The following is a 14,284-nucleotide window of genomic DNA, read 5'->3' on the forward strand; positions in this document are numbered from 1 at the left end:
TAGTCGAGGGAATATTCTCACCCCTCGGGGTGTTCACCCAACTGCCACTCCTGGGGTGGCATTAGCTCATTGGCCAGTTCTTGCTTTTGTCTTAGGCGTCATATACTGAAAATTAGAGCAATGCACGAGTTAAAGGAGGAACAATCTTACAATCAGCTTTATCGCACAATCTAGAATATTAAAGAATGGTATTATTCCTAAATGCCCAAGTAGCCTCCTAATTATAGATGTGGTCGACAATACACCAATAGGAAGGACTCTACTAGACATGGTTCCGAGACATCCTAGGAAACTTTAAAACTTTAGGCTCTGATACCAAGTTTGTCACGCCCCGGCCTCGGGGAGCGCGACCGACTCTCAACAGAGTTTCCTCGGTCGAGCAAGCCTTTACAGTGTCATCTATCCATCTCACCCATAAATAAAGAGAAGAATACAATTCATTAATAAGTCAATTAGAAGTCATGTGAACAACATCAGTTCATTTCCATTAGTTATGTCATTAACAAGTTTTCAAAACAGTACATTGTAAAATCATAGTTAAAGTGGAACTGATGATAAAATTTCAACATTTTAATTTAAGATTCCCCAAAACAGACACAACCCACACTATGTCTACATAGCCTCTAACAGGAACAAAAGAGTTCTATGACAGAGCCGGCAACAAGGTCCCGGCTATACCTCAAAATGCTATTTACAAAGGATAGAAGATACAGGACACCGAAATGAAGTGAGACTCACAAAATCAGTTGAGGAGAGGGTGTGCTGCTATCACTGATCAATACCACCTGCTATGGAATCACCTGTATCCATTAAAGATGCAGTGCCCTCGGCAAAAGGGATGTTAGTACATATGGATAGTACTAGTATGTAAAACTAAGAAACAGTAAACGGAGGATAAAACATGATATCAATAAGATACTCAAACGGTATCAAAGTGTCACATTAGGGGAAACGTAAATTTCAAGTAGGTTTCGGTAAATTAAGTTGGGAGATCTTTAGCACCGATATACCACCGTGTTTTAGCACGGAGTCCGATCTCAGCCCGACCGGATAAGCCGTCTCACCCCGAGACATACACTCACAATACCACCATATGCGTGGCATGGCATCCGATCTCAGCCCGATCTGCTAAGCCGTCTCACCACAATGCCGTGTGGGTCGACATTATATCATATCTAGCTAGCAATAATCTCATTCCATTTAAGGGAAAAACATCTTAACAGACCAATCTCATCCCATATAAGGGAAAACAGTCTCATCACATTAACACGAGGATTTACCCCTCAATCACTCCTACATCGGCACGTGTAGTTTCGGGGTTAAGTTGTTCCGACCTATCCTTCCTCGATGGCTAATTGATACTCCCAAAGCATTTGTTATTAAAAGTATACTTACCACTCAATTCATATTCTTTCACATGTCATTCATTTTATTGACATCATTGGCCATAACTCAATATCAATCTTGGTACATTGGCCGTACTTCATAATTCAAGCTCACTATTCCACTTTTAATCATTATTAAGGATTTTCAACAATAAGGCATTTACGTTCAAGACACTAAGCATACATATGAGCAAACAAGAGTCTTAAGTGCATTGAGTTTTCTTACATAACTGGCATTAACTATCATTTGAAACGCAACTTGAAGCCATAGTATACAGCTAATAACCGATACTTTGAACACAATACCAAATAGTAGTACAACTTAACAAGAGCATTTGGAATACATATTGAACACAAAAGTCTTTTGAAAACAAAGTTTATTCGGAATAATCGATTCATAATGAGTAACTTGGGACTTACAATGACATTGTGGGTTTCAATTCTAAGGGATGAGTTTAGCCAACATACCTTGCCTCGAGCCTTTTTAAATTACTACAATATTTCGGAATTCTTAGCTTCTTCGATCTATTTGGAAATATAGCAAAATTAAACATAAATTAGGAGAGAGTTTATGGTTCTAGCTCATTTGAGCAGTTTATCAAACACTAGGTGGGTATTATGATTCCAAGGTCCTCCCATGGTGGATTCTTTCACCCCACTACCCAAAGTCTACCCAATTTAGTTCAGCATTCTTCCCCCAACCCTTGATAGTGCATGTAAAAATAAACAACTCCTACACCTAAGAATTGCCTTACTAATTACCTAATTTCAATTAGAAGCACGAAATTGAGGGTTATGGAGTAGAAACTTACCTCTAGGATGAAGACCTAGTGATTTCTTCTTACAATTTCTTCAACTTTGAGCAAGAATTGATGGATGATGGGCTTAGGAACTCCCCCCTCTCTCCTTGACACACTCTCTCTAGAATGTATGTTTTTGCTTCAGAAGTGGTCCATTACTTTAATATATCGAAATAGGGTCGAATAAAAAAATAGAAAAAAGGAGCCCCGTCACAAATCTGCGGTCGCATATGTGACCGCATAATGTTTCTGCGGTCTGCAAAATGGCTCGCGAAATGGCCCCGGGTAACTGGGCACTCCTGCGCCACTCTGCGGCCATTATGTGTTCCGCGGACTTGTTCTGTGGTCGCATAATACGCTACAGAACCTCCCTCCGGAACAATCTTCACGATCGTTCCGCGGTCTATGTGCGGCCCGCAAAATGGTTTTGCGACCGCACAATACCAACCAAACATGCCCAGTTCCTGCTTCACTCTGCGGCCATTCTGCGGCCCGCAGAGTGATTATGCGACCGCATAGTGGGCCGAAAAAATTACTCTTCTGGCAGAATTTTTCCTTTACTCCATAGCATACTGTTCAACCCAAAAACTCTGTACCGCATCGAGCAAGCTCGCCGTAAAGAATCTCTACATTCGTCAACACATAAGCCTACTTTGGCACCACGAAACCTAGGGTTTTTTAGCAAAATTTACGGGGCCTTTCAATTAGACTAAGCTGAAATCTAATACATGAGACGTATCACCTTGATACTTACGGAGCATGAAAACATAGAATACCGGATGGACTGTGATAAACTGGGTAGCAATGCAAGCTTGTAGGCCACCTCCCCCACTCTCTCAAGGATCTCAAAAGGACCAATATACCTAGGGCTCAACTTTTCCTTCTTTCCGAACCTCATCACACCCTTCTTGGGTGAAACCCGGAGCAAAACCCTCTCTCCAACCATAAATGCTACATCACGAGCTCTCCAATCGACTTAACTGTTCTGCCTAGAATATGCTATATGAAGACTATTTTTGATCAACTTGACTTTCTCTAAGGCATCTCAAACAAAATCTATGCACAACAACCTAGCCTCACCCAGCTCAAACCAAACAACGGGAGAGCGGCACCATTTTCTATACAGGTCCTTATAAGGAGCCATCTGAATACTCGGTTGGTAGTTATTGTTGTAGGCGAACTCTGAAAGTGGCAAGAACTGATCCCAAGAACCCCCGAAGTCTATGGCACAAGCACAAAGCATATCCTCTAATATCTGAATGGTGCGCTCGGACTGCCCGTCCTTCTGTGGGTGAAATGTTGTACTCAACTCAACCTGTGTTCCTAGATCACACTGCACAACTCTCCAGAAGTGCGATGTGAACTGCAGGCCCTAGTTAGAGATAATGGATATCGCCATGAAGTCGAACAATCTCGCGGATATATCTGAGCCAGCTGCTCAGAAGAATAGGTAGTCACCACCAGAATGAAATGGGCTGACTTGGTCAATATGTCCACAATCACCCATACAACATCAAATTTCTTCAAAGTTCATGGGAGCCCAACAACGAAGTCCATGGTAACACGCTCCCATTTCCACTCGGGGATCTCAAGTCTCTAAAGCAGTTACATCTCGTGTTTTCGTACGTAAAAGTTTCGTCGTAAGATCATCGACGTAGACTCGGGGATGAGATTATCTTGAGGTTATAAGCATTTATGCTATTTATAACAAGCGATAAGTAAGTGCCGTGAAGGATAAAGGGGAAACGAATCAAAGAAAATAAGTTTCGTTGAAGGTTGTCGATTTGGATAAAATACGGTCCGAGCTTCAATACCGGGCATTTATGGACTAATGCCATACAAGGTACCCCATGACCACGATAGTAGGGTACATAAAGTATATTAAAAGTGAGTAGTATTTTAAGTAATTTGAGATAATTCTTAATTGTGTGGGTAATTGATTAATTACCGGGTAACGAAATATTACCTAACTAAATTAATAAGTTAAGTGGATAAAGACTAAAATCTTTCCCCCCGCCCCACGTGGCAGCAAGCCACTTCTTAGACAAATGACTCTTAGTCATTTTGGTTATATGGCAAAGTAATGTGTTAATTACATAACACTTCATTTCTTATATCTTGATTACAAAAACACTACAATCAGATTCCTACAAATTGCTTACAAAACTCTACAATCAGATTCTAAAACACTACATTAGCAACGTGATTTCTTCAAGCAATTCCTACAAGTTTTCAACAAAACCTTTTGCAACCAAACAATTCCAACAAGAATTACTAGCACCTTAGCAACGTAAAATTTTATGGTTCTAAAGGAGTACGGTGCAACCGTTTCCAAGAATATCATACGGATTTTTCCCTACTCCAGTATGCTAAGGCTATCCCTTCTTTCTTTTTGGCATGATCCAAATAATACAAATGGAACGAGCAAAATACGTAACTTTCATAAATGACTCTATTCATAGAAATACTAGGAGTGTCTATATTCTTGATTCCCCATGTGAATTATTATTCTATCTTCTGTGCATGGATCTCAGAAAAAATACGTATTTGATAAAGTTTATCCGAAAGGCATATTGATTTTTATGACATTTCGAGAAGTCTCATTAACTTATTTCTTATGCATTTGATGAATTTATACATGTACATTGACCCATGACCAGATGGCGTTATATACGCGTATATATGTATATTATATGTATATGGGATATGGGAAAAAGTTACGGCGTTATATACGCACCACCACCTGATCAATTGGTATATGTTGATAATTTTGCCCACAGTTGCCGAGATGATATGATGGGATGCCCTCAGAGGATTGATGATGTTATGTACACTTATACCTATGCATGACATGATATTTACATGCACGTGCATGATATTATAACTGTTTCAGGATTTACAAAGTTATTTAGACTTACAGGCGGAATTCCTTATTCCATGTTTCATCTGTCTCTTATGTACTGATTTTCATGCCTTACATACTCAGTACATTATTCGTACTGACGCCCTATTTCTCTGGGCCTGCATTTCATGCCCGCAGGTGCAGGTCGACAAGCTGACGGTCCCCCTTCTTAGGATTTTTGATCAGCGAGAGATGGCGTGCTCCACTTGATCCAGAGCTGCTTTTGATTTTGGTACGATATGCTTGTATACATATATGGGTATGACGTGGCCCAATCCTGTCCTTGTACAGTTGTATTTTCTATTAGAGGTCTGTAGACAGTTATGTATAGTCGGATAGTATGTGGCCTTGTCGGCTTCCAGTTTTGGGTATATAGTTGTCTATAGCAGCCTTGCCGGCTCGCCCACTGTATTTCGCATGTATATGTACATATGTCTTTTGGATAGGGTTCCCTCACGTATGTTATTCATGTTTATATCTTAAATGCATGCTTAAGGATGTTCGACATGTAGGATTTGGGCACCCGTCGCGGCCCATCAGTTTGGGTCGTGACAAAAGCAAACCGCCTGGCCTTTGATGCTCATACTTCACCTGCTGACAATTTAGGCACCGAGCCACATACTCCATTATATCTTTGTTCATTCTCCTCCACCAATAATGTTGTCTCAAATCCTGATACATCTCAGCGGTACTCGGATGAATAGAGTACCGCGAACTGTGGTCCTCTTCAAGGATCAAATCACGTAACCCATCTACATTGGCCACACATAACCGTCCTTGCATCCGAAATGCCCCATCATCCCCAATAGAAACCTCATTGGCATCGCCGTGTTGTACCGTGTCCTTAAGGACAAGCAAATGAGGGTCGTCATACTGACACTCTTTGATGTGCTCATATAAAGAAGACCGAGATACCACGTAAGTAAGAACCCGACTAGGCTTAGAAACATCCAATCTCACAAACTAATTGGTCAAGGCCTGAACGTGCATGACTAGTGGCCTCTCTGCTGCCAGTAGATATACCAAACTACCCAAACTCTCTGCCTTTCTACTCAAGGCATCGGCCACCATTTTGGACTTCCTGAGATAATATAGAATAATGATATCATAGTCTTTAAGCAACTCTAACCATCTCTCTTACCGTAAGTTAAGATCTTTCTGCTTGAACAAATATTGGAGACTTCGGTAATCGGTATAGACCTCACATGGGACACCCTATAGATAGTGCCTCCAAATCTTCAATGCATGAACAATAACTGCTAATTCCAAGTCGTGGACCGGATACTTCTTCTCATGAACCTTCGGCTATCGAGATACATAGGAAATCACCCTACCGTCTTGCATCAACACCACACCAAACCCAATATATGATGCATCACAACACATAGTGTAAGACCTCGAACCCATTGGCAACACCAACACTGGGTTGTAGTCAAAGCAGACTTAAGATTTTGAAAGCTCGCCTCACACTCCTTAGACCATCTGGAAGGAGCACCCTTCTGGGTTAATCTGCTCATAGGTGTAGCAATGGATGAGAAACCCTCTACAAAACGACGATAATATCTGGCCAAACCAAGAAAACTCCGAATCTCAGTAGCTGAAGACGGTCTAGGCCAACTCTGAACTGCTTCAATCTTCTTTGAATATTCCTTGATCCTCTCACACGACATCACATGACCCAAAAGCGCCACCAAAACCAGAATTCACACTTTGAGAACTTTGCATACAACTTCTTCTCCCTCAAGGTTTGGAGCACGATCCTCAGATGCTGCTCATAATCCTCCTGATTGTGGGAATACACCAAGATGTCGTCAATAAACACAATGATGAATGAATCAACATATGGCTGGAACACACTGTTCATCAGGTGCATAAATGTTGCTGGGGCATTGGTCAGCCCAAATGACATCACAAGGAACTCGTAGTGACCATACCGAGTCCTGAAGGCAGTCTTCGGAATATTTGGATCCCGAATCTTCAGATGATGATACCCTGACCTCAAATCAATCTTTGAGAACACTCTAGCACTCTGTAGCCGGTCAAATAAGTCATCAATGTGGGGCAATGGGTACCTGTTCTTCGTTGTAACCTTGTTCAGCTGTTGATAATCAATACACATCCGCATAGAACTATCTTTCTTCTTCACAAACAGAACCGGAGCACCCCAAAGTGACACACTAGGTCGGATAAAACCCTTATTAATCAACTCTTGCAGCTGTTCCTTTAAGTCTTTTAGCTCCGTTGATGCTATACGATATGGTGGGATAGAAATGGACTGAGTTTCCAGCAACAAGTCAATACCAATATCGATATCTCTATCGTGCGGCATGTCGAAAAAGTCTTCTGGGAACACATTAGGGAAATCTCTTACTACAGGAACTAACTCAACGGTAGGAGTATCAGCACTAACATCCCTCACAAAGGCTAGATATGCCTCACATACCTTTTCAATCATCAGTTGTGCCTTAAGGAAGGACACAACCCTGCTAGGAATATAATCCAATGTACTCCTCCTCTCTAACTACGGAAAGCCTAGCATAGCCAATGCTATAGTCTTGGCATGACAGTCGAGATAGCATGATGGGGCGACAACCAGTCCATGCCCTAAGTTAACATCAAAATATGACATACTGAGTAACAATAGATCAACTCTGGTCTCAAAATCACCAATAACAACTAAACACGACCGATAAATACGGTCCACAATAATAGAATCTCCCACAGACGTGGATATATATACATGAGAACTCAAAACATCATGATATATATCCAAATACGGAGCAAATTAAGATGACACATATGAGTAAGTGGAGTCTGGATCAAATAAGGCTGATGCATCTCTACGACAAACCAGAACAGTACCTGTGATGATTACGTCTAATGCGACCGCCTTCGTCCTACCTGGAAAAGCATAGAATATGGCCTAACCTCCCTCTCTAGGGCAACCCCTACCCGCCTGACCTCTATCATAGCTAGATATGCAGGTGGAGCGGCAACTGGAGCAGCATCCACAGCCTATGAACCATGTGGACCCTGTGGAGTACGTGGAGCCTGTGTACTCTGTGGAGGTGCACCCCTCCTGAATCTGAGGCAGTACCTCACCATAGGTCTGGTGTTGCCACACTCAAAACAAGTTCTTTGGTGGGCCAACCTACTAAAACTGGACCGAGCCTGGTGTCATGACCCAAAAACCAACATCGGGACTATGATGGCGCCTAATATTTTACTTGGTAGGCAAGCTAACGTTGGCTAAATTTATTAACCAGTTTTAAAAATTCAAATCAAAATGTTAACAATAACAAGCGAATAGGCTAAAATAAGGTGATAAACTACTGAACAACTTAATCTAAATACAATCCCAGAAACTAGAGTCACAAATACATGAGCGTCTAGAGTGCTACAGATAATGGTCTAAATAAACACAACTTTTTGAATCTAAATAAACAATAATGACAAAATAGAAGCGGACTTGAGGGATGCAGACGCCGTGCAGCTATACCTCATGTCCCCACAAGTAGCTGGATCCTGGCAGTCTCACTATGCGTTGCTGGGATCAACTCTAGTAATTACACAAGAAGTGCAGAGTCTAGTGTGAGTACAACCGACCCCATGTACTCTATAAGTGTCGAGCCTAACCTCGATGAAGTAGTGACGAGGCTAAGGTAGGCCACTTATAATAACCTGTACGGAATAATAATAATAATAATAATAGAAAAACAGGAAATTGAAGTAAAGAAATTAACTCATGAAAACAAAATTGAAATTCAACTACTAGAGAGCCCAGAATAACAAGTCTCATAGTCTCATATCACAATGCCGAGGCTAATTCAACAATCATAAACAAGTACCACATATGCAATCCATTGCGGCGTGCAACCCGATCACACCATATCATCATCTATCCATATCTTAATTCATCCTTATTCCACCATTTCATTTCATTACCTTTTAATTTCCGTTGCGGCATGCAACCCGTCCCCCAAACAATTTCAATCATCAACATAAATAATTCAACAACCAAATTTACAAGAATTTCTACATCAAGAGGGTAAATGTACAAGTCAATAAAGAACTAAAGTATATTCAAATAATCTCTAACAATTCGAAGTCTCAACTTTACCAATTCATATGTATCTAACAACTAAACAACTCACGCAAGTGAAACCATATTATAGAATACAATAAATACTACAATCAATAGAGACAAGTAAAACATGTGACAATTAAGGCATGAACCAAGATATATCATGAAATAAACGAAAACATGGAAATAAATATCCAAATCCCACATTCTAGATCCCTTGACGACATATATACACTCGTCACCTCGCATATACGTTGTTTCCCCACATAATTCACATAACAAATAGTTCGAGAATTCCTACTTATCACAAGTCAAGGTTAGACCCAACACTTACCTCACTCAGCAAATCAAAACAATCAACCAATGACAGCCTTGCATTTTGAACAAGCCTCCAAACAAACCAAATCAAGCAAATTATCAGTCAAATGATTCAAAATAACCTTTAGAAATTACCCATTAATAAAAGAGGTTCAATTTTGATCATTTTTTGAAAAAGTCAACAAAAGTCAACCTGGGCCCACTTGGTCAAAACCCGAGGTTTGAACCAAAACACGATTACCCATTCATCTCTGAGCCCGATTATGTGATTTGTTTCAAAATTTGACCCCAATTCGAGATCTAAATCTCAATTTTACAAAATTCTAATTTCTAACCAAATCCCTAATTTCTATCATGGAAATCCTAGATTTGACGTTAAAATCTCATGAAAAGTAATCAAGAATTGAAAAGAAATGGATTAAAGTTACTTCCAATGAATTTGGGAAGAACATTCTCTTGGAAAATCGCCTCTAGAGTGTTTAGAGTTGAGAAATGGTGTAAAATGAGCTAAGTCTCATTTTTTCCTCTTTTACCCAGCTGCAGATGTTGCAATTGCGATGTCTTATTCGCAATTGCGACCATCGCAAATGCGAAGCATATGTCGCAAATGTGAACTGTGCATCAGGAGCCCAGATGTCGCAAAATGCGACAAAGTGATCGCAATTGTGAATAACCAACCATCGCAAATGCAGCCAATATCTTCGCAATTGCCTAAACATCTGATGCTAGCAGTCTCTCACCCATTGGAATATATGCAAAGGTACCCATATTCATAGCCTTTCTACTCAAGGCATCGACCACCACATTGGCCTTCTCGGGATGGTACAAAATGATGATATCATAGTCTTTTAACAGCTTTAACCACCTCCGCTACCTCAGATTTAGATCCTTTTGCTTAAACAAGTATTGTAGACTCCGATGATCTGTGAATACCTCACACGACATGCCATAGAGGTATGCCTCCAAATATTCAATGCATGAACAATAGCTGCCAACTCTAAGGCAAGAAGAAGGTAATTCTTCTCATGAACCTTCAACTGCCGAGACGCGAATGCAATCACCCTGCCATGCTGGATCAATACTGTACCAAGCCCAATACGCGATGCATCACAATACATAGTGTATAATCCCAAACTTGTAGGCAACACCAACACCGAAATTGTAGTCAAAGCAATCTTAAGCTTCTAAAACCTCAACTCACACTCATCAGACCACTTGAATTGGGCACCGTTCTGGGTCAATGAATTCAATGGAGCTGTGATAGATGAAAACCCATCCACGAACCGACAATAATAACCCACCAAACCCAGGAAGCTCCGAATCTCTGTAGCTGAAGTAGGTCTAGACCAGTTCTGAATTGCCTTAATATTCTTAGGATCCACTTTAATTCCCTCAGAAGATACCACATGCCCCAAAAAGGCAACTGAATCCAACCAAAAGTCACACTTTGAGAACTTTCCATATAATTGACTATCTCTCAAGGTATGAAGTACAACTCAAAGATGCTGCTCATAATCCTCCCAACTACGGGAGTAGATCAAAATATCATCAATGAAGACGATCATAAAAGAATTCAGATAAGGATTGAATACCCGGTTCATCAAATTCATAAATACTATTGGGGCATTTGTCAAGCTAAATGACATCATTAGGAACTCATAATGCCCATACCGAGTCCGGAAAGCTGTCTTCGGGACATCCGATGCCCTAGGTAAAAGATATGTGTTCTTGATAGTGACTTTGTTCAACTGCCGATAATTAATTAACATCCTCATCATACCGTCCTTCTTCTTCACAAACAACACTGGTGCACCCCAGGGCGAGACATTAGGTCTAATAAATCCCTTATTAAGCAAATCCTTCAATTACTTCTTCAATTCCTTCAACATAGCTGGGGCCATACTCTATGGTGAAATAGAAATAGGCTGAGTGACTGGAGATAAGTGAATACAGCAGTCACTATCTCTGTCAGGTGGCATCCTTGACAGATCTGCAGGAAACAACTCTAAAAACGCACTCACAACTGGCACTGAATCCATGGAAGGAACCTCCGCACTAGGATCACAGATATAGGCCAAATATGCTAAACACCCCTTCTCGACCATATTCCGAGCCTTCACATAAGAAGTAACTCTGCTAGAAGAATGGCCAGGAGTCTCTCTCTTCTCTTATCGAGGCAACCCTGGCATGGGTAAGGTCACCGTCTTGGCGTGACATTCCAATATGGCGTGATAAGGTGATAACAAATCCATGCCCAAAATAATATCAAAGTCCATTATATCAAGAAGTAGGAGATCTACACTAGTCTCAAGGCTCCTGATAGAAACCACACATGAGCGATAAACACGATCTATAACAATAGAATCTCCCATAGGCATTGACACATATACAAAAACACAAAGAATCACAAGGCATAATCATATATGAAGAAAAATAGGATGACACGTAGGAATAAGTAGAGCCTGGATCAAATAGAGCTGAAACATATCTATGGAAAAATGGAACAATACATGTGATGACGGCGTTAGATGACTTTGCATTAGGTCTAGCTGTAAATGCATAAAAACGGGGTTGGGTCCCACCACTCTAACCTTTGCTCCTCAAGCGACCTCTAGCTGGCTGGTCTCCACCTCTAATGGCTTGACCTCCATCTCTAGCAGCCTCACCCCCGCCTCTAGATGGCTGTGTGGGCGGTAAAGAAACCGATGCTGACATAATGGCACGAGAACTCTGCTGAGGTCTACTGCTCATCAATCTAGGACAATACCTCCTAATGTGACCTTTTCCCCCATACTCAAAGCACTCCCTCAGCTGCTGAGGCTGCTGAAGCTGAGACTGAACCTGACGACTCGGGTATCCACCGTAGTAACTCTGTAGTGGTGGTGCACTGATAGGAGCTAAAGGTGCACTGAATGCTGGATGCTCGGGACGAGACCCATGAAAACAGCGACCACCCAAAGTATTGTGGGCTACCTGAAGAGCTAACTGAATCGGCTTAGAGGATGGTCTCTACCAAAAACACCTCTTCCTCCAGATGAGGCACCACTGATGCCGCTGAAATGACGAGGCCTCTTCTCAGATACCACCCCTTTATCCTGACCACGAACCATCTCAATCCATCTAGCAATCTTTATGGTCCTCTGAAAATAAATATCATCCCCCGTCTCTTTGGCTATCTAAAGCTTGATGCCGAAGGCAAGACCATCAATAAACCTCCTCGCCCTCTCTTTATCGGTGGGAATCAAGATAGCTGCATGACGGGCCAGGTCCACAAATCTGGTCTCGTATAGGGTAACAGTCATGCCACCCTACTGAAGGAGCTCGAAATGCCTATGGTACTCCTCTCTCATAGTGAAAGGAATAAACTTCTCCAGAAATAGCTGTGAAAACTGATCCTAGGTAAGTGAACGTGAACCAACTGGTCACCTCCGCTCAAAATCCTGCCATCACTTCTTGGAAGAACTGGTCATCTGAAAAACTGCAAAGTTGACCCCATTGGTCTCAATAATACCCATGTTGCACAACATCTCGTGGCAACGGGCTGAACTACCCTCAAAATACATTGCGGGCCTCTCCTCGAGTTGTGTAGCAACAACGGGCTGAACTACCCCAACTTCTGGAGTTACCAGAGTCTGGTATAGGGAAGCCATCTGCTCCGGAGGGTGAATGGAGAGATTTTGTGCTCCTTCCCAAGCCCGAAAGATGGCTTATGCCATAGGAAATACCTTGGTCTGAGCCACACTCTCCACGAGTCCAACTAAGCAGACTAGAGTGTCTTGAAGTACGAGAGTGACAATGAATCCCTCTAGGACCTAAGTGGGTCTGTCTGGTGCGGTCTGAACTGGTACCTCCTCCTTATGATCAATCTAAGGCTCCATAATGGATGTTGCTGCTCGTTCTCTAGGCTGAGCTCTGCCTCGGCCCCGAACTCTACCCTTTGTAGTGGCTGCAATAGGGGGCTCTGGCTCCTACCCAACTGTAGACGTTGTGCGAGTTCTCACCATCTGCGAGAGAACAAGAGTATAAGGGTTCAAACTTCAATAATGGAAATAAGTTGCACGATATAGAAAGTAAGAAGTGAAATTTTCCTAAAGCCTTATAGCCTCTGGAAGATAAGTACAGACGTCTCTGTACCGATCCTCTAGACTCTACTAAGCCTGCTCATGACTTGTGAGACCTAGGCAACCTAGCGCTCTGATACCAATTTGTCATGACCTAGAATTCCACCATGGGGACCGTGATGACGCCTAATATTTCACTTGCTAGACAAGCCAACGTTAGCTAAATTTATTAACCAGTTTTAACAATTAAAATCAAAATGTTAACAATAACAACCGAATAGTTTGAAATAAGGTGATAAACTACTAAACAACATAATCTAATTACAATCCCAGAAACTAGAGTCACGAATATATGAGCTCCTAGAGTGCTATAGATAATAGTCTGAATAAACACAAATGTTTGAATCTAAATATACAATAATGATGAAATAGAAGGGGACATCAGGGCTGCAGATGCCGTGCAGCTATACCTCAAGTCTCCACAAGTAGCTGGATCCGGGTAGTCTTACTATGCACTGTTGGGATCAACTCTGGTATCGGCACAAGAAGTGTGGAGTGTAGTATGAGTACAACCGACCCGATGTACTCTTTAAGTACCGAGCCTAGTCTCGGCGAAGTAGTGATGAGGTTAAGGCGGGCTACTTACAATAAACTGTTTGCAATAATAATAATAATAATAATAATAACAGGAAAACATGAAATGGAAATAAAGCAATTTAATTCATGAAAACGAA

Source organism: Nicotiana tomentosiformis, chromosome 7 (assembly GCF_000390325.3).
Source record: "Nicotiana tomentosiformis chromosome 7, ASM39032v3, whole genome shotgun sequence".
NCBI lineage: Eukaryota > Viridiplantae > Streptophyta > Magnoliopsida > Solanales > Solanaceae > Nicotiana > Nicotiana tomentosiformis.